This window comes from Etheostoma spectabile, chromosome 24 (genome assembly GCF_008692095.1).
Source record: "Etheostoma spectabile isolate EspeVRDwgs_2016 chromosome 24, UIUC_Espe_1.0, whole genome shotgun sequence".
Taxonomy (NCBI): Eukaryota; Metazoa; Chordata; class Actinopteri; order Perciformes; family Percidae; genus Etheostoma; species Etheostoma spectabile.
Window position 1 is genome coordinate 3,458,410 of NC_045756.1, and position 18,564 is coordinate 3,476,973.

General features: G+C 40.1%; 1 long non-coding RNA gene across 1 annotated transcript in view; it reads left to right on the top strand.

The window, feature by feature from the left end:
- Positions 1-995, top strand: part of LOC116673857 (uncharacterized) — a 1,498-nt gene extending 503 nt beyond the window's left edge. Inside the window, exon 2 of the long non-coding RNA XR_004327886.1 lies at positions 78-995. This is a non-coding gene — a long non-coding RNA (uncharacterized LOC116673857). The remainder of the gene's footprint in view (positions 1-77) is intronic.
- Positions 996-18,564: the final 17,569 nt, after the last annotated feature.

Below are 18,564 nucleotides of genomic sequence, written 5' to 3' on the forward strand. Positions count from 1 at the left end.
ATTACTCGATGCCAGAGTAACTCGCTGAGCAAATTAAAATTGTGTTCTCGCAAAAACTCTGGTTTTCAAGGGTATAGTCTTGTTTTCATCTTAAGAAACTGAAGTTGGTCTTTGATGCGTCGTCGTTCACTTAGCCAACTCCAACTGGCTCACAACCCCTTTAGTGTGCAGTAGATTGTAAAATGTTAAACCATGTCTGAATGTATCGCTGAGCTGGTGGAAACACCACAAAAACATTACAAACATTAATGTGGAAATGGTTTTGACAGAGTTGAATAATATTGGAGCTGTACCACGCTGAGTTGTGGTATTTATTTATCTACAGAGTTGAATGTGTATATTGTGTACATAGAAAGAATTTAACGAAAAACAATCTATTGAAAATACATATAGATTTTACCTACATTGCAATGATATTCCTGTGTAAAGACTTTGGCTACTAATTTTTAAAAAGGGGATAGGGTTTTTGCTTTGGGTAACTGTATGCTTTTCTCCCTCGCAGTCCCTGTGACTATATGAAAAAAATACTCTGTCTATTTTATTATTGAGATCTCTTTGCCTTGTTGACACACTTTACCTAATTGCATATGCAATAGTGAATACAATCTAGTTTAAAACCGTGGAACCAAATGTGACATTGCATTGATTGATTGATTTTCTTTTTGTGGCAAGCAGAAGCTTTTTTTGCTCCTTGTACATTTCTCTTTCTGCCAAGTGTTTTGTTTTTGTCTCTGGGAACTTTGTTCTTGACATGTCTCAAAGCGCTTTCCCCATTTCTGTGTCCATGGACAGACTTTTCTTTTACAGATTGATCTTGGATTGACTCGGTCTGAATGTGTTGTTGTCTTCCATTGTACATAGTTCAATATACTGTTTATTGTAATGCTCACAAGAGATGATTATAATGATTTATAAATTGGTAGTTGAGTATTGCTTTTGTCTGTATTGATTATGGATAGCAACCTACAGAAATAAATGATTTATTTAAAGAGGTACAACTTTGTCTTAATTTTTTATTTCCTAAATGACAAATAGTATGACTGAGGTATTATATTAAAGGAGAATTCCGGTTGATTCCAACATGTAGCTCTGTTGTTTGTCAACAGAGCTAGCTACGTATTGAAAGTGACCGGAATTCTCCTTAAGACCAAAGTTGTTATTACTATTGTTAAAATTATTATTATTGTTATACATTTAGACAAATTTGAATATTCATAGAAATACCTTTTTGTATCAGTTCAGTAACACTCATTTTTAGTAACTAAAAAGTAGTAGTTTTTTTACATACATCATTTATACTTGCTTTTAAGCTAATCTGTCATTATTGCTGAATATATTTAAGAATTTTTATACAAATAAACAATCATTAAATAATCTTATTTTTATGTATATTAAATATAGAGGAGTCATAAAGTCAGAAAACTGAACCAGGATCGTTTTACAATCTAAAGTTTTCTAAAGTGCTAACAGTAGCAATCGTAAGCTATTGGTCATACCAGACCAAGTAAGCAAAACCACTGAGTGTATTGGATTGAGCCCAGTTTCATTTATTTCTTATGAATTGAACTTTTAATTTGTAAGAATAATATGTTGTTTTGTCTTTCAAATGTTACACAGTGTCACTATAATTAGTTTTTCTCCTGATGACAGAAAACATCCGTTTGATATTGCTTAACTATGATGTTAGAAACAATTTGTCAGTGCAAAAGTAAAGGCAAATTGATTGGAAATGAGTTTATTGTCCTCAAACCACTGATTATGATTGTGACACGACTCCTAATTAAATCCTGCGGTTTTTCTTCTACCATACCCACTGGAATATCATGCATTTGGCACAAGGACTAATAGCTTCCTGACTGTGTGCCGAGAGATCTTATTGTCCCTTCATCTTGTGAAGAGTGAGGAGCTGAACACTCCGGGCAACACTCTTTCCATAAGTGTTTTTATTAGAGACGGAAGCTGAGGCAGGAAGCTTATACTGAGCCAATGATTTCCAGCCAAGCCATGCATCTCCAGAAAGGACTGCATAGTCAGAGTCTGGATGTCAGCAGGTTCAAAGCATTGAGTAAACAGCACGTTTCACCTGTTTTTATCTCCCAAACACTCTCATGCAGCTGTCAAACAGGTGTTTTTTTTGTTTTTTTTACCATGCAGTTATCTTATTATACATGTTCATTGTAAGGTATAGGGACATTTTCCATTAACGAGGTTACATTTCTTATCTTTGGTTACTTATTTATGGTTAAAATGAGACACTGAGGATTAACCAAAGAAAAAAAAAAAAAATTCCATTTGGTATCTAGTCATGCAAACAATTTGGGTTTTATTTTCCAAGGTTGTCAGTGGTGAATGGAATTGTGTTTGTAGTCTGCAGCCCTTATTTTACCAACATATTTAACATACAAGAACTAGCCTACTAACAGCTGTCATGAAAAAATGTGGACTTACTTTTTTCTCAAACCATCCTTAGTTATGTAATTAATGCCATCTAAAAAACTGATATATTACTGATATTTCAGGGAAGTTAATTTGCATGGGTAAAACAAAAATACAGAACATAATTCATAGTTCTGCTGCATCTGTGTCTGTCCCACACACACAAGTTCTGGAGTTGTGATCACAGTGACTGTACATAAAGATTGACGCATCTCTACTTCTTCTCATTGCAAAAGTAAAGCCGAACTATCCCGGATTCAGCCAGAGTCTGCGCAGTAGTGTTTGTTTTATGTGTTTCAGGTGAACAAACCCTTTAAAACAGGTTTGACTCCGTACAACAAAAAGCATGACTCTGTGACTAGGCCTATGAAATAAAAAGTTAACTCAAGGTTAAAAACAGGCAGAAGTTGGAACCAGGCAGGCAAGAGAGATGAGACAAACTTATCCAATGGGGGATCGATAGAGGGCAGGAGTCCAAAAGGCAGGCAGGGGGTCGTAACAGGCAAAGCTGATGCAGGCAGAAAGCACAATTGAAGATCTGGAGAGGAATAAATAAGTGGGCCTATTTGTCGGCGTATACAGTGTGCTCCAGGTGTGCAGGTGGGTGTGGGAGGATCTGAAAGGACAGAGGAGTTAATACATGGCAGGGGAAGAAAGAACTGTCTGACAACACCATTCAAGCTACCACTGTCATTCTACACATGTCAATTATCTTCTGATAATGAAAATATCCCAGCAGTTGCTCTAGTATTCTTTATGGGCATGAGGTTCCCAACACTCAAATTGAACACACACACATGCACCCACGTACGCACGCGTACACACACACACACACACACACATACACAAACACACACAGCAGCCACTGAGGGCACACTTCGAGCTGGTGTGTATTAATTAGCAGTATGACACTGTCAGTGGGGCTTTGCTCTGCTGCTAGACAGAAGCCAGCCTTACATAAGAACCACCACCAAGCCACCAGGAGGGACACACTGTTCCTCACCCCTCTCTGCGCTGATTGTCTGTCTTAAAAAAAATGTTTTTTCTTCCCTTTTTCTTTAACAAAATCTGTATGGGCACATTTCTGCTACAAAGGCACACCATAGGCGGAGGACACCAAACCAGAAGTCTTTGTTGCATGGTGCACATGTTGTTGCTGGTTGTCTTCCTCATCATAAAGGACAGCTTGCTAAATGAAATGTGTCAGGGTTAAATGTTCCTAAGTTTTCAGGATGCTCATTTGAAGTGTGTGTGTGTGTGTGTGTGTCTGATCTATTCCTGGATACACTCAATTATTCCCAAATTTAGCATCACATTCACAACCGCATGCTTGTACACTCATGCAGAGAAGCAAGAAAGAATTCATTATGGCTGTGGTACTGGTGCCATGCAATCTGCGTCATCATCATATGATTTGGAGGCTTGATTGACTCGAACTCTTGACCTTTTTTATGCCCAGAAGTCTTTGAAGATCACAACATTTCCAATTTTCTGGGAAATCAAGTGGCACGCAATCCTTTCCAAAAGGGATTTGTCCATTTGTTTACACACAGACGTGCAATTATACTGCAAGCACTTGACATCCATCATTTTTTCAAACATATTTAATTTGATAGGCCATTTTAATTATTTCCACTATGAAGCAAATCAGTTTTCTAAGAAATGTTATTCCCTGGGTTGTGTGAGCAACAATCACGGACTTGATGCACCCACTGTTCGGCAGGTTGGATCAGTGTGTGTGGTATGCAATGTAGATTAGGGTCTTAAAGGGCAAATAGCTGCTCCTTTGGCAACATCGTCCACCCTGTGCTCCACTGGGCCTCCCTGCCAGCTTGCTGCCGTGCTGTGCTGCGGCTCTTGAGGGGATTAAGAGTCCCTGGCCCCATTATTTCTCCCTCTATCAGCCCAAGGAGGGTTTCAGCCGGGCTCATTGAACTTCGCCGCGCAGCAGCAGGGCGGAGCTGTGACCCACTTACAGCACAGCGCTAGATCGCCACAGAAGAGAGACAGTGGCACACAGCACTGGTGATCCCACATGAAAACATAACATACTGACATATATTTGATATATGACATATATTTTAGAAATGCCATGCTAAATGAAATCCTAATGACAACAGAATTATAATGTGGCCTTGACCTACTGCCACTTTGCTCGTTTGAAAGCCCTGATGTCTCTCTTTTTAGCCAAATCAAACTTTTCCCGAACTCCGTGGGGAGGAGGGCCACAACATCATGGCCACCAACAAAACTCAGCAAAGATTGTTCTTGCTCGGGCTTTAACTTCTGGATGTTTGGTAGCATTGCTACAACGGACTGAATGGCTTTGCTCGCATCTTTCTCCGCCTTCATTATGGAACTACAACTCTAGCGCTCGCCCTCAACGTCATCGTTCTCAGCCACTCCCTCGGTTTGCTGATTGGACCGGTTCAAATTCGGCCGGAGAAAACCCAAGAATATACTAAAGGCAATGAAAATTGATTGGAAGTATGTAGAAGGGCTGAGCCAGGCTAACTCTCTTTCTTATTGGTGGGCCAAATTCCCTGGGCAGGCAAAGCTGAGAAAGGGGAGGTAGCTTTGCTCCTTATGACCTCATAAGGAATAAGATTCCAGATTGGCCCATCTGAGCTTTCATTTTCTCAAAGGCAGAGCAGGAAACCCTGGGCTTGGTTTACACCTATCACCCTTTCCAGCCACTGGGGGCCCATAGGCAGGCTGGGGGAACGCATACTAATGTTGAAAAACCTCACAAAGCAAAATTGTCATGCCATGGGACCTTTAAAATATAAAACATGCTATACACAACTGTAAGTTTGCAAATGTTATTGTATTGTGCCTGTAGATGATGAGTTAGCTCATCACCTTTGGACCCAATGAGCTGAGTGCACATTCAGTTACACAGTCTATATGTCATCACTGCTGATTTTACAAAAAAAATTGTTCATCCAATAGAAACAGTGGATGCTATATTATGTATGCGTGAGCATGAGAGACCTTGGAATTAGACAGACAAAGAAATGTGGACAGCGTGTTGCCTGCTGGCAGTATTCTCACAAATTAGCCACTTGAATGCCAACCATATTATGTATGCAACTTCCCAAGGAATCGCCCAAATATTGGCTTTTGTCCCCCTTGTTGTCAGACCAATAGCCAATAGGGTCAGAGATTGGTGTGTTATCATTCTCCCAATTCGCTAATTAGCACCGAACACAAATTACAGCTTTTAGTGATAAAACAAAGCATGAATTTAAATACCAAATTTCACAAAAGCATCCCACTACAGAGTTCCAGCCTTGGGCCCCCTCCAGTGCTGTGGACTTTACTTTTCCCTGTTGCATCCCCTACCTTGGACGTTGGAATAAACCTGTTAAACTGTAATTTCGTCTCTGTGTCGTCTGCATTTGGTTTCAACCTAGTTCAAGACTTTACAAAACATGTTTGCCCAACATTGCCATCTCTAGAGCAATGCTGCCAGCATGGTTAAAATGAGTTTGTCCCGCTGTAGCCTTTTCAGTGACATGTATTAGATAGGTCCAAGTTTGAAAAATACAGGAGAAACATAAGAACCTTGTGCCGAGCCTTAAAAGGTTCGTAGGGTTATTGATGACTTTGCATCATTCACATCTGCTTTTCGGTTTGTTGTATTTCTAACTTGTCAGAAAGCAGGAAGAGAACTGCAGGAAGTGAGCGGCCCTGCGGTCAGCGGCTATCTTGATCAGTTAACATGCTGCACTCTCTTTACCTCTTGCTCCTGGAGCGACAGCAGCACTCCAAGTTACATGAAGGCCATCAGGTCAATCAGCCTTGATGCATTCTCTCTGATCCTTTTTGGCTTTTATCAGCCATCACGTCTACATATGCTTGCCTAGACTGAGAGCTGCCCCAAGGCAAAAATCTGGATGCCTGGCGTAGTATCTGAAGACTGGGCATATTTCATTATGACCTGTCATTTTTGAATTCTTGCTGAAATGCCAGTGAAGGTTCCTGGGTTGAGTTGTCTGCTTGAGAGCCTTACGGACCATGTGTGGTAACACTGGTACTGTCTTTGGCTTGTGTCTGCTCAGTTTGCATAAGTGCATTTAATGATCACTGATGCTTTATTTGCATTATTTGGTACTTGTTTTTTTTAGGATTCTTAACTCTTACACTTAGTATTATGTAAGAAAAGATTTCAATGAATTGGTTAGGAAAATAAAGTAAATGCATGTGAGTTTGCGTGTTTCAATGTAAAGTCTCAGCAGCTCGGTCCACGGCAGTCGGACTCCATGTGTTTGGACAACATGTGGAGCCCAGGTCCCGCCCACTGCTCACAAATACTCCTGCTGCTGTTTACCACGCTGGCAGTGGAGTGGAATAGACTCCAGCCTGCCAGTCCACATGCCATCTTATCAGCCGATACTCTCTCACAGCCCGTAAACATGTTTTGCACAAGACATTCCCTGGGAAAACACAGTTATAAAAGAGCCAAACCTAAGTCCACTCATGTTTGCTTCTCGGATGAGCTGTTGTGATATCAAGTGGGCTGTGAGCAGGCAGCATTATATCCCGGTTTAAATGTTTTGGAGTCAGCTATAACAGATGCAGTGTCTGCAGAATGTTTTTCTCCCATGCTCCCCTGCTTCTGTTAATAGCAATACATAGCCTGTACACGATTTTGTCACACTGGAATATAATTTCAGGCTTTAATTTTTGTTTGTCATCTCATTGGTTGTTTAAAACTCAAGCAAGGTAAACAGAGAAATGGGGCCTTCCACATTCCTTACTCTCCATCTTCTTCTTCGGTCCTTCTTAATCTAAAACAGACCTACTTGTAAGTTCTGCTCTTCACCAGTCTTAACACAGCTCACCTCCTCTCATCTGTAAGTCTTGCTAGATTGTGCCGGATTGTTTGTGACGTTATCAGACTTCTCCTGCTGTCTCAAGTGGGCTGAACGGTTGGGTTCACTTATTGAACCCATCCCCACTTAGCTAGGTGCTCTTTTCTCCGTTTTCAAACAGGCAGCACCAAAAGCACATAACATTGTCCCTTTTTTCACTGTACATGAGCCAGGACACGCACATATTTATTGTCGTTTGCATGTAATAGATTTATTTTTGGGACGATTCTGTGCTTGACCTAAACTGGTCCTATTGAGAGACTATTGAGCAGCGCTCTTTGCCTAGACTACACCACTGGAAGTTAGCAACAAAGGAAGTAATAAAATAGGTCCAGGAAACTAAAAGCTAGCATGGCTACACTGATATGGCCTTATCAGCTAGGCTGACTTGGCATTTATAAGTCCAGAGATCAGTCAAATGGTTGTTCTTCCTAAATATTTTAGAATTGTATTTCTTGATGGCAAACATAATTCATGGATCTGTAGGCAATGTAGCCTAATAGAAAGCGTCTTGGTAATAGACCGGTAAAACACACCCCAGATACTGTACGAATATTTGTCTCAGTATGCTCTCCTTGTTTTTGTCTGCATAACATTCCTACATGCCCTTATTCATAAATTTTAAACTTATTGAGGTTTAAAGTGTACGACATTCATCATGAGCATCAACCAGAAGCATCAACTCCTTTGAAATGTCATAGTCTAATCATCATATTTTAGGTTTTTGTGTGTAAGAACTTTAGTTGAAGTAAAAACAAAACAAGCCACAAACAGCGTGGGATCGCTAGATGAGTCACTGCAGGCCTCAGGCTGAACATGTGGAAACACATTGGGCTCGTGGACCAATGAAAAGCTTCCTACATCGGTAATTTGCATGTTCAAAGTTTGCCTGACCTTTGAATGTTAAGAGGATGAGACGTTTCAAGATATTTACTTTACACTTGCAGGAATCCTTTTGGCTTGCAGCTACATTCTTCTGAAAGATAATTATAACACCATGTATAGATTCTCAGAATCATCTAGATTTCTAAATTGATGTCTTTAAACAGTTATATACTTCTTCTGAGGATGTTCTTCAGTTTCAGATCAATCCAGAACACGGTTAGTAGTGCAGTATGTTGCTAAATTAAACACTGCTGGACTTATCTCTTGTTTTCTGCTCATTTGTAGGTTAAAAGTGTAATATAGCAGTAATTAGCTCTAGCTGCCATAGATTATATATCTTTTTTTTCTATCTTTTTGTGTCTACAGTCATGCAAGTTGCTCTGTGAGGTTGTTCTTGAGCTAAATGCTCACATTGGCATGCTAACTATGTCTTAATGACAATGCTAGCATGTGATGTTTACCATGTTCATCACCATTATTTTAGTGCGTTAGCATGCTAACATTGGCACTAAACACAAAGTACAACTGAGGCTGACATTAGTTCACACAAATATTTTAGTTATGAACCAAAGTAGGTCTACAGAACAGAAATACATTTTACCTGACCATGGCACTAATTCAAAGTTATTATAATTCATCAAAAGTGAAAAAGAAGAAAGAAATGAGTCCAACATACTATAAAGCAAAACTCCCCACTGAAGTTGGGCTACTGGCCTATGGGTAAGGCAGTCCCTCTGTAGATACAGTTTAATCCCGAGGATTCACTGTGTCACATGTGTGTGCAACATTAAAATATGATTTATAAAATCATGCCAACAATTATTAGGATTTTCTATGCAAAGAAGGTATGTATAAAGGCTTTAGGCTGCCCTACATGTAATAGTAGGTCCAGTTTAATAAGCAAAAACTTAATTTTAACATATGTAGGGTGTCTTTGGCTTGAAAACGTGGAAGACCCCTGGTCTAGACCATTAGACCACTTCACTCTGCCATCACTAGAGTCATATATCGCTGGCATGCCTAAAAGGCTCAAGGACCAACACCCAATTTTACTCAATTAATCCATTTATTATCGTGAAAAGACTTCTTGCTTTTGTCCTGTAATTGTACAAATCTCTTTAAATTCATGGAAAAACTGCATAAAAATACAAAAAAAAGAAAGGAAACACCGCCTTTGCATGTCATCTGAGTTAGTGTTAAGCACGGCATTTTCTGTCACAATCAAAAAACCCAAACACGCAAGGCGAGATTAGTAGTGATGGTGACTTTGATGCACGTAAAGCCTGTCAGATTACCCATGTTTCCATCTGTGTGACTTCTACTGCCTGAGAAAAAACAACCTTCAAGACACAGAGCTGTAAAGAAATCCTTAAAAAGCTTTTTTTCTCAGGTAATCACTAAAGATACCCTACACAGTTTGTTCTCTGTACTTTGGGTTATTTTGGGTGGAGGCGTGCATGATGTTCTCACACCCAACCTACAACGACGTTCAGGTGTGAGGTAATTAGTGCCACCTGTGTTCAGGCACTGATCTCAGGAATCACTTAGGAATGTGAACAAACCCCACCAAACATGCTTGTCATTGTGAACACGCCCTTAAGATGCTCCACTAATCTATAATATGCCTGACATGTATCTGGAACAAAATAACTGTCGTATCCAACATTTCTTTAACTCACCGCCGTGTACATTTTTTTATAAAGCTGTGTTTTTCACTGTGTACATGCTATACACACTCAGTATTTTTGAACAGGGAGTGATATGACATGCTTTTTTCTTGCGTGTCGCATGCTCCAGTGGAGGAGGTTGTGTTTCAGAACAGAGTCAGTGAGACACTGATTCTAATGAGGCATTAGCTTAAGCCTATAATGCGGAGCATGGCAGTTTAACATTGAGGGCGGCCCACAGCACACAACCAATCTGACTCACTGGATGTGGGATGAATGATACTGTTGGTGACCTAAAAACTTGTAAACACACAGACGCACACATTGGGTTTTACAGAATCATGCACATATTTAATTCCATGCATTATGTATTATTGTTAAGCTGTAGTAGTATTCCTAGGACTACTTTTACCCTGGATTTTTTTGCAGCCTGCAACTTCAATCAACAAAATACGTAAAATGAAAATGATGGCCCAGCAGCCTTTATGTGTTGGACATGGAAGCAAGCTAATGACAGAACAAAACTACCCTGAAGGTCAGGGAACAAAACGTGTTGATTAGGTTCAAGAAAAGGTAATGGGTTAAAATAAGTGCGTTTGTTACATCGCTTCAGTTACATACATTTGATACTGGACAGTATTTTCTGTTTTGTGCAATAACACTGGCTTAACATTTGTGCAATGCTCTGCTGCTACTATGTATTCATTGTTACTGTTCACTGTTCACTTTTACAGCTCCTTCATTATGTAAATACTGTGTCATAAAAATTCCTTTAACTATGTAAATACTGTACATATCCACACTCCTTATATTTCTTTTTTAATATTTCTACTCCGCTATTTATATACTTTGTGCAACTGTAACACAGAATTTCCCTTTGGGGATCAATAAAGTATTTGTGATTTTGATTCTGAACTTACAATAAGTCAATGTTATAATTTTGCACAGGACACAAACAGCGGTCTCCTTGGTTGTATTGCCATATCTTGAAACCCTTGTTTGTGTGTCTGTGTGTGTCAATCTTCAAACGTCAGTCTTTTCCATCAAATTTAGGACCAATTTATTCCTTTAAAATCTTTGACTCCATGGGAATTATATACTTTCACACACTCAAAGCTCAGAGTATTTTAATTGGATTTTTTAAAAATAAGGACAAATGAAATCTATTGTCTTTGCCTGCTATACAGCATACACAGTGTATTCTATCCAGTTTAGGCTTAAGGCCAAAACCTTATACATTCCTCTAATCTTACATCTTTAAATTTATTAGTGAGACTCCTGCAAATTCCTTTTAAAACCCAGACTTTTCTGTACTTTGCTCTAAAGTGGAAATGCCCAAATGAGGAATTCTATCTAAATCCATTTCCTTTCAGCACATTAACTAGCCACAGGTTCAGCCGCAGGGCTCTAGTATACTCCTAGTTCTATGAAAACATACACAAATACATACACAAATACACAATTTCTTTACCTTTGGACACAACAAGGCTAGCTGTTTCCTTTGCTGCCAGTCGTTATGCAAAGCTAAGCTAACTGTATCCTGGATTAACTTCACATTTAATGCAAAGACATGAGAGTGGTGTTGATCTTCTTATCAAGTTTTGCAAGAAAGCAAAGAAGTGTGTTTCCCATAATGTTTAAACTGGTTCTTTGAAAGGCAGTCTGACGAGTGATGGAAGAAGCATGTGGAGAAGTATTAAAGACTTTTCCCAATCTCGAAGATCTGTGCTCCGTTCTCGTTGGTGGCACCTCTGGCGATAGGTGATAATTGCAGGTGTGTTTTTGGATCTCACTTTCATTGGTATTTAAACTTTCATCGTCTGTAATCATCACTCTTTTCTTTGTTTAAGATAAATGACAATCTTCGAGATTATTACTTTACGTAATGATTTTGAGTAAAAAGATGGCATCTTCATTTACAAGTTACATATTCTGCACAACACGTGATCAGAAAAACAGGTATATGTATTTATAGGACTCTAGATATTTCAACTACAATAAAACCATATAGGGATTTTTGGCATGTCATCAGACTATTTCAGTCTGCAGCTCCAAACCTTAAAACATTCTTCCAGCATTCCTCGTCACTGTACTACATTGGCAAATAACTGACTGCGCAAATGTTTACAATTCTTGTTGATTACCGAGCTTTCTAAGCCATACAGATCTTGATGACAGCTTGAGTTTTGTATGCATGTGGGTCACTGTGGCCCAGATCCGCTCCAGCGTCTGGCTCCGTAGTCGAGCCAGTGCCTCGCTGGGCTTGACCTTAGTCCCGGTGCCTGTTTACCTGCTGAGTGGAATGTGGAGTTATGTAAGGCTTAATCTATCAGAAAGTACATGTCCCTGATCTGTTACCTGGTCACAGGGCAACACACACACAAACACACACACACACACACACGCGACAGCTCACATGCACACACGCACTGCACACACGCTCTGCACACACAACACAAGTGTTGGGGTCCTACATCCGTCTGTGCTCACTGGGCCCTTTTATGACCAATAACTGGGCTTTTACAGTCACACAACAAAGATAAAGGCTCACTCAGCTTCTGCATGCTGGACACACACATACACACACACACACACACACACAGTGGAAAACACATTTCAGTTGTTAACCAGTGCGAGTGTGTTACCATTTTAGAATCTACAGCAATCTCCACTCATGTTTGCAGAAAAAGCACTGCTGATGCCTTTCCGTTACATGTTTGTGTGTTATTGACGTGTAGACCAGGTCAATATTTCTTTCCGAAGGTTTCTATTCATGGAACCCATCCTGTTCAAATGATTTGCTGCCCAAATGCATCTCCTCTGCCTTATCATTCTGGTGTGGACTCATAAACACCCTCAGAAAGTCTGTTATTAACATCATCTGGTATCAATGAGCTGTGGCTTGCAAGGTTTCCACATAACCATATCAGTGTACTGAAAGCAAAAATAGACGTGTACACAGAAAGCCCACGTTTGACAGATGTATATAACCTCTGTTAAACACAAAAAAAGACAGTAGTAGTAGTGTTGTAACAAGTTTGCTCTGTACTCCAGTTGAACATACTGTACAGTACATTTGAGTAAGATAATTACCTGAAATTCATTCTTGTGTAAGTGTCATGTGGCACTACACTCAAAGACAGAGAGACTTTGTCTCATCTTATATGAGACAGGAGCTAAAGCTATTCTTATTGGGAAGTTATAAATTGGAGGTTTTGTTATGTGACAACAACATAGAAGTTCTGTTAATTTACTCAAGCAAGGACTTGAGTCACCTTCTACCTGTCAATAGGTATGTTTGATTTTTTTCACCGTGTACACACAGAAGTGTTATTCCACAGTGCAACTGCTTCCTAGATGACCCATGTGAACTTTTCACCAGCAGCTGTGTGCAGGTGTTTGAAAGCAGGCCCAATCATATTGGTGGGAATAGCAGCACAACATCACCCTCCTAACCGAGGTCACACAGGGGGCATGTTTGCGTGCCCAGCAGCCAAGTAAATCATCTGTCAAACATGCCAGCCACTAGGCTAAAGCTTACAGAACAGGACAGAGTTGGAGACATGCGTTAACAGGGGCTTAATGGAGAGCGGTGGCACGCAAAGATGCTGTGCCTAAAATCTTTCCACCAAATCCAGCCCTGTGCAAGAGACTCACATATACTCTGCGCTGTCTGCAAACAAGCAAAGCCAAGAACAAAGATTCAAATAGTGCAGAAATCAACACCAGGTGCAGAATATTTAACAGCTAGATGACCAGCTGTGAAACCAGGCGACACCTCCTTTGGGGAGCAGTGATAGGCTGCAACGAGGTGTCCAACCAAAAAACTAAATGACATGAGCTAATCTTCATATTAGTAGCAAGTGTGCTGTGAACAAAGTGTGACCTTTCATTCTGTGCCTCGTGCTTACTAAATAAGACACGCCCGCATGTGTTGGGCGAGTGGTGCGGAAAGATGGCTGTTTTGCAGTCAACTTCCAAAGTTCTCTTTTTTTCCCAGCAAAAAACATAGACTTGATACTTGTTTTTGTCCTACTGAGGAGAAAGCAGAGCTGGGAGGTATACACTTAAAGACATGCTGTATGTGTATAGATACATATATATGTAGATATATGTACAGAAGATAAATGAGGAGGAGAAACAACAAACCTGGCAACCCACAAGTTATAATTAATAGCTTCTAGTAGCTTCTCATTAGTAAATTATGTATTAACCAGCTTTTGATAAAAAAGTGACACATTAGAAAGCAGTACTGTTATTTCACTGCCACTTCAAAGCATCTTAATGTGGTTTTGACTTGCTGCGTCATGGGTTGGTGTGATCAGATGCTGATAGAATAAAATATTAATCATTTATAACTTTACATACAGAATCACAGACCTGGGCGTGCACAGTTCTGCACATTCAAAAAAACAACAACAGCCATGCAGACAGTGCTGCTGACAGGCCACACAGACAGGCCAGCCAGAGACAGTATGTGAGTAACTCTTTCCAAATAAGCAGATTGTAGTTGCTCCAGTTGCTCTTTAGATTATGGAGAGAGTGCCAAGTGTCTTAGATTGGCATCACGCACTAAGGGCCAAAGTCCCAGTCTGAGGAAAAGAAAAACATTCCAGAAACAAACAACATAAAAGGGTCCATGATTTATTAATGGCCCCTGACAGCCTGTTAAATGCTTTGGTAAAGAAATCAATCCCGCCCAGTCGTTAACATTTCAAAGGAGCATAAATGTTCGGAATTGATGCCTGAGATTTGAGATTTGTTTTTTTGTTTTTTTAAATAGGGGCCGTGCATATTAATGAATATTTAATATACACAAGATTATAGCCGGTGGCTAATTTACATTTGTAGTCCCTTTGGCAGATTGATGGTGAAATAAGATCCAACACAATAAATCAATAAGTCAAATAACAGTAAAAGAGTACAATAAACAATCCGACAAACAATAACTCGTAGTAAAATAGCAGTAAGATTTTACTGTGGAGAGTAACGACAATTAATAGATTAATAAGGGTAAACGATCGGCAGGAATGCTGTGTTCTCTTTGGTTGCTGCTTACATGACAACAGTAAGAGAAGGTGACTCATCACGTTGACTGAAGTTGTTGCTCAGAAGGTTCTATCAGTCAACGAGTTCAATGAAAACACTTGGATAATTAGATTGTACCGGATAACAATTACAGTTACAAAGATCAAAAGATCGATTAATATGCCTTCACTGGCTGAGGCATGTGAATATAAACGTTAACGGGGCATGTTTCAGAGAGCCATTTTATGAGAACACAGGGGACACGTTACCTGAACTACTATGAGGCATTGTAATTGGATTTAAAATGCACTCAAAGTCTGTGGGACCTATTCTAAAGAAATGCAACCATGGTACAAATGTATATACTATACATATGTGTACTGTGTATATTTTATTTTAAAGATTATTTTTGGGCATTTTCGGCCTTTATTTATACAGGACAGAGGAAGACATGAAAGGGGAGGGGGGGGGGGGGGGGGGGGGGGGGGGGGGAATGACATGCAACAAAGGGCAGCAGGTCGGAGTCAGACCCGGGTCCGCTGCGTCGAGGAGTAAGCTTCTACACATGGGCGCCCGCTCTACCAACTGAGCTACCTGGGCGTCCCCACGTATCATATTTTCAATGATTTTACTGATATTTTCAACCACCAAAGTGCTTGTTTTTGGTCTACGGTATACAGTAAATCAACCCAGATTATTTAAATGACCCTGTAATCCTTGTAGTCGAAAATGTGGTTGTCTTTAAAAGGTAAGAATGTAGGGAGATATGCCCTAAATAATTGAATCTTATTTCAGTGCATTCATATTTATTACATCTTCTTTTAAGCAAAGAAGAAGCTGGATGAAGGGCATTTATCATCCACAACTTCCTTCCTGCTTTAACCAGTCACAAGATATGCTGAGAGTCCATTTGGATATCTACATATACGATAGCACTCCATGTTTCTTTAGGAAACAGGTAAGTCTGGTTCGACTGACTGACTCATTCATGTATCAGCTGTCAAATAGCTACAGGTGTTGAGTGGTAACTTTAAACAAAGTTGTGAACGTGTATAATTAGGTTTAATGATATATCATAATACAAAGTGTAATGTGTTTCAGTTACACTACCTGTTTAGATGGAGAGGCTTTTGCTGCTGATGCGTTTATGAACGATTAGCCAAACAATTACTTTCTTCATTAATTGAGTAATCCAACAGTTTGGTCTATAAAATGTCACAAAAAAAGTTTAAATAAAGGCCCATCACATGTTCCCCACAGCCCAAGTGCCAGGGCTACGGCATTTTGTAAAATACAACTACCACATCTAACACAAAAGATAATCAAGGTCATCAAGTAATATGAACTTTGAGGCTTTTACTGAATTACAACATTGTGTATCATCCACAAATAAATAATAACAAATGAAGCCAAGGCTGTGAATAATGAGGCCCGAGAGAAGCAAATGTAAGGAAAATATAAGAGGTCTAAGAACAGAGTGCTGTGGCACACCACATCCCAGAGCACAAAAAGAAATAAATTTCCCATTGGAGACTACAAATTTCCTTTTTGACTTGTACAGTAAGCGGAGAACCAACCAAATGCAGATCCTGATGTGTCAGCCCGGGATTTAAAGGAATTAATCATAATGGCGTGATCAGTGGTGTCAAAAGCAGCACTTCAATTTAACACCAGCAAAATGGGCAACTTGCAAACTAGAAAGGCTTGGGTCTCAGAGGATGGAAGTGTGGGTGAGAGCGTAGGTCATGCTGCTAATGGACCCAACAACAGTGGTCATGGTTGTCACTGGTTTAATTAGCCCCAATGACATCTGGGCCTTTGCAGATGGGAACTCATTTAACCAGGTGTGGTGATATGTGAACATGTGAAGTACTTCTCTTTGAATGGACATAACGACTTACACAAGGAGAAGAGGAAAACAAGCTCATTACAATTCAACAGACTCACTATTTTTATAATGCATTGGCCAGCTAAGAACAACACTAATATCAACCTATACCTACACTGATCTTTTTTTCCTCAGATGCTCATAATGTAACCCTGCCCTTCTTTAGGAGTCCATCTGCTTCGCTTTACTGTTGCAAGGGCTGTCCTCTCACGCTTTATCCCAACCCCATGCCGAAGTCACTGAAAGGCTGCCATGGCGACTTCTCGACCCCTCTGCTAATATGCCATGTGATGTAAGCAAGCAAGACAGCTGCACAGGTCAGCCGGCTGTCCAGCCAGTCTGAAGATAACAGAGAACGGTCAGGGATTTTATCTGAAATTCAATTTCATAACAGAGACGGAGAGCTGTTATGACACAGCGTGTCATGACAGGGGGTGGGGGGGGGGGGATAACCAGACAGACAGATAGCTATTAAACAGGTGAAAAAGAGAGCAGATCGCAGTGTGATGTGTAAAGCTGATCTAATTTTAGTTGAAGGTCACTGGGTACTGTCTGGCTCGTTGCCCTGCCAGCTGAAAAAAGCCCAGCACAACATTTTATGCTCTGCAATTTAGGTGAACAGGATCTCCATGTCCTCATCTCTCCTGAATTGTGTGTAAGATTGTGTGGTGAGGAGTTCAATCGTGCCTTGAGGTGACACTACATCAAAGCGGCTTTGGCAAGTGCGCAGAGGTTTTTTTTTCACTCTGTTTATGAAACAACTGCGGGGAAGGCACATTAAGTACCATACGAATGGGTACATACTGTGCTGAAATTGAATCACAATTCATAGGCACACTGTATTTTTGTTTGTGGGTAATCTATGTCAGCTTTAGCCTTTGGGCCACCATCTGCAGCTGGTGTGCTCTACTGCCATACTTCATTTTACAGTATTCTACACTTAGAATACTGCAAGATGAGATATGTCAGCCTTTGTTGAGATCCAGAGAGGAAAAACAGGTGAAGTACAGACAATAAAGTACAGTCGAAGGAGGAAAAAAGGAAGAGACAAATAAAAAGGAAGTAAAATAAGATTTTAAGAAAAGAAAAAGAATAGAAAAACAATGATTCAGGAACAGGACAGTATACATGCAGTACCCATGACCAGTGTTCCACCTTAAACTAATAGTGCAATGATGAGTAGCAGCTACTTAGCAAAGTTTTGTATACTAGACACATGTAGTTTATTAAGATAGAGGATCACGTATCTCTTTGTTGCAAGATCCAGATTAAGCATCATTTAAACGTCAAGTTACAATTTTGTCTTTTCGTTAAACTTTCTGAAACCCATAACCCTAATGACATCACTGGGACATCATCTCATGAGTAAACTGATCTTCATGTGTACAATTAGTGGAGCGGCCCATCAAAAGCCCTTCTTGACCTTATCTACCTATTCTACACCTCTTCATGTGTTGTATGACAAGAAAAGTCAAATGGCTTTTACCGGGACATCCTTTGTGAAAGTTTATACAACCATTGTAAATAATCACTGGGAAGCCTTTTGGCAAATATGTTTTTACAATGTGTCAGCAACCAGCAGGGGACAGGAAGTGTTTAGGACTGTCTCTGCAGCCACACATCACCAACAAGTCACTCTGAATGAGGAGGCTGACGCACCTCTTAGTCATCGGCCATGTCGAGAAGGGATTTTAGTTTTATTGCTCTGCCTAATTCTCTCTCTTTCCTTCTGTGCCTCCATGCCAAAATCTCACTCAGTCCTACACCACCACACTATCAACAC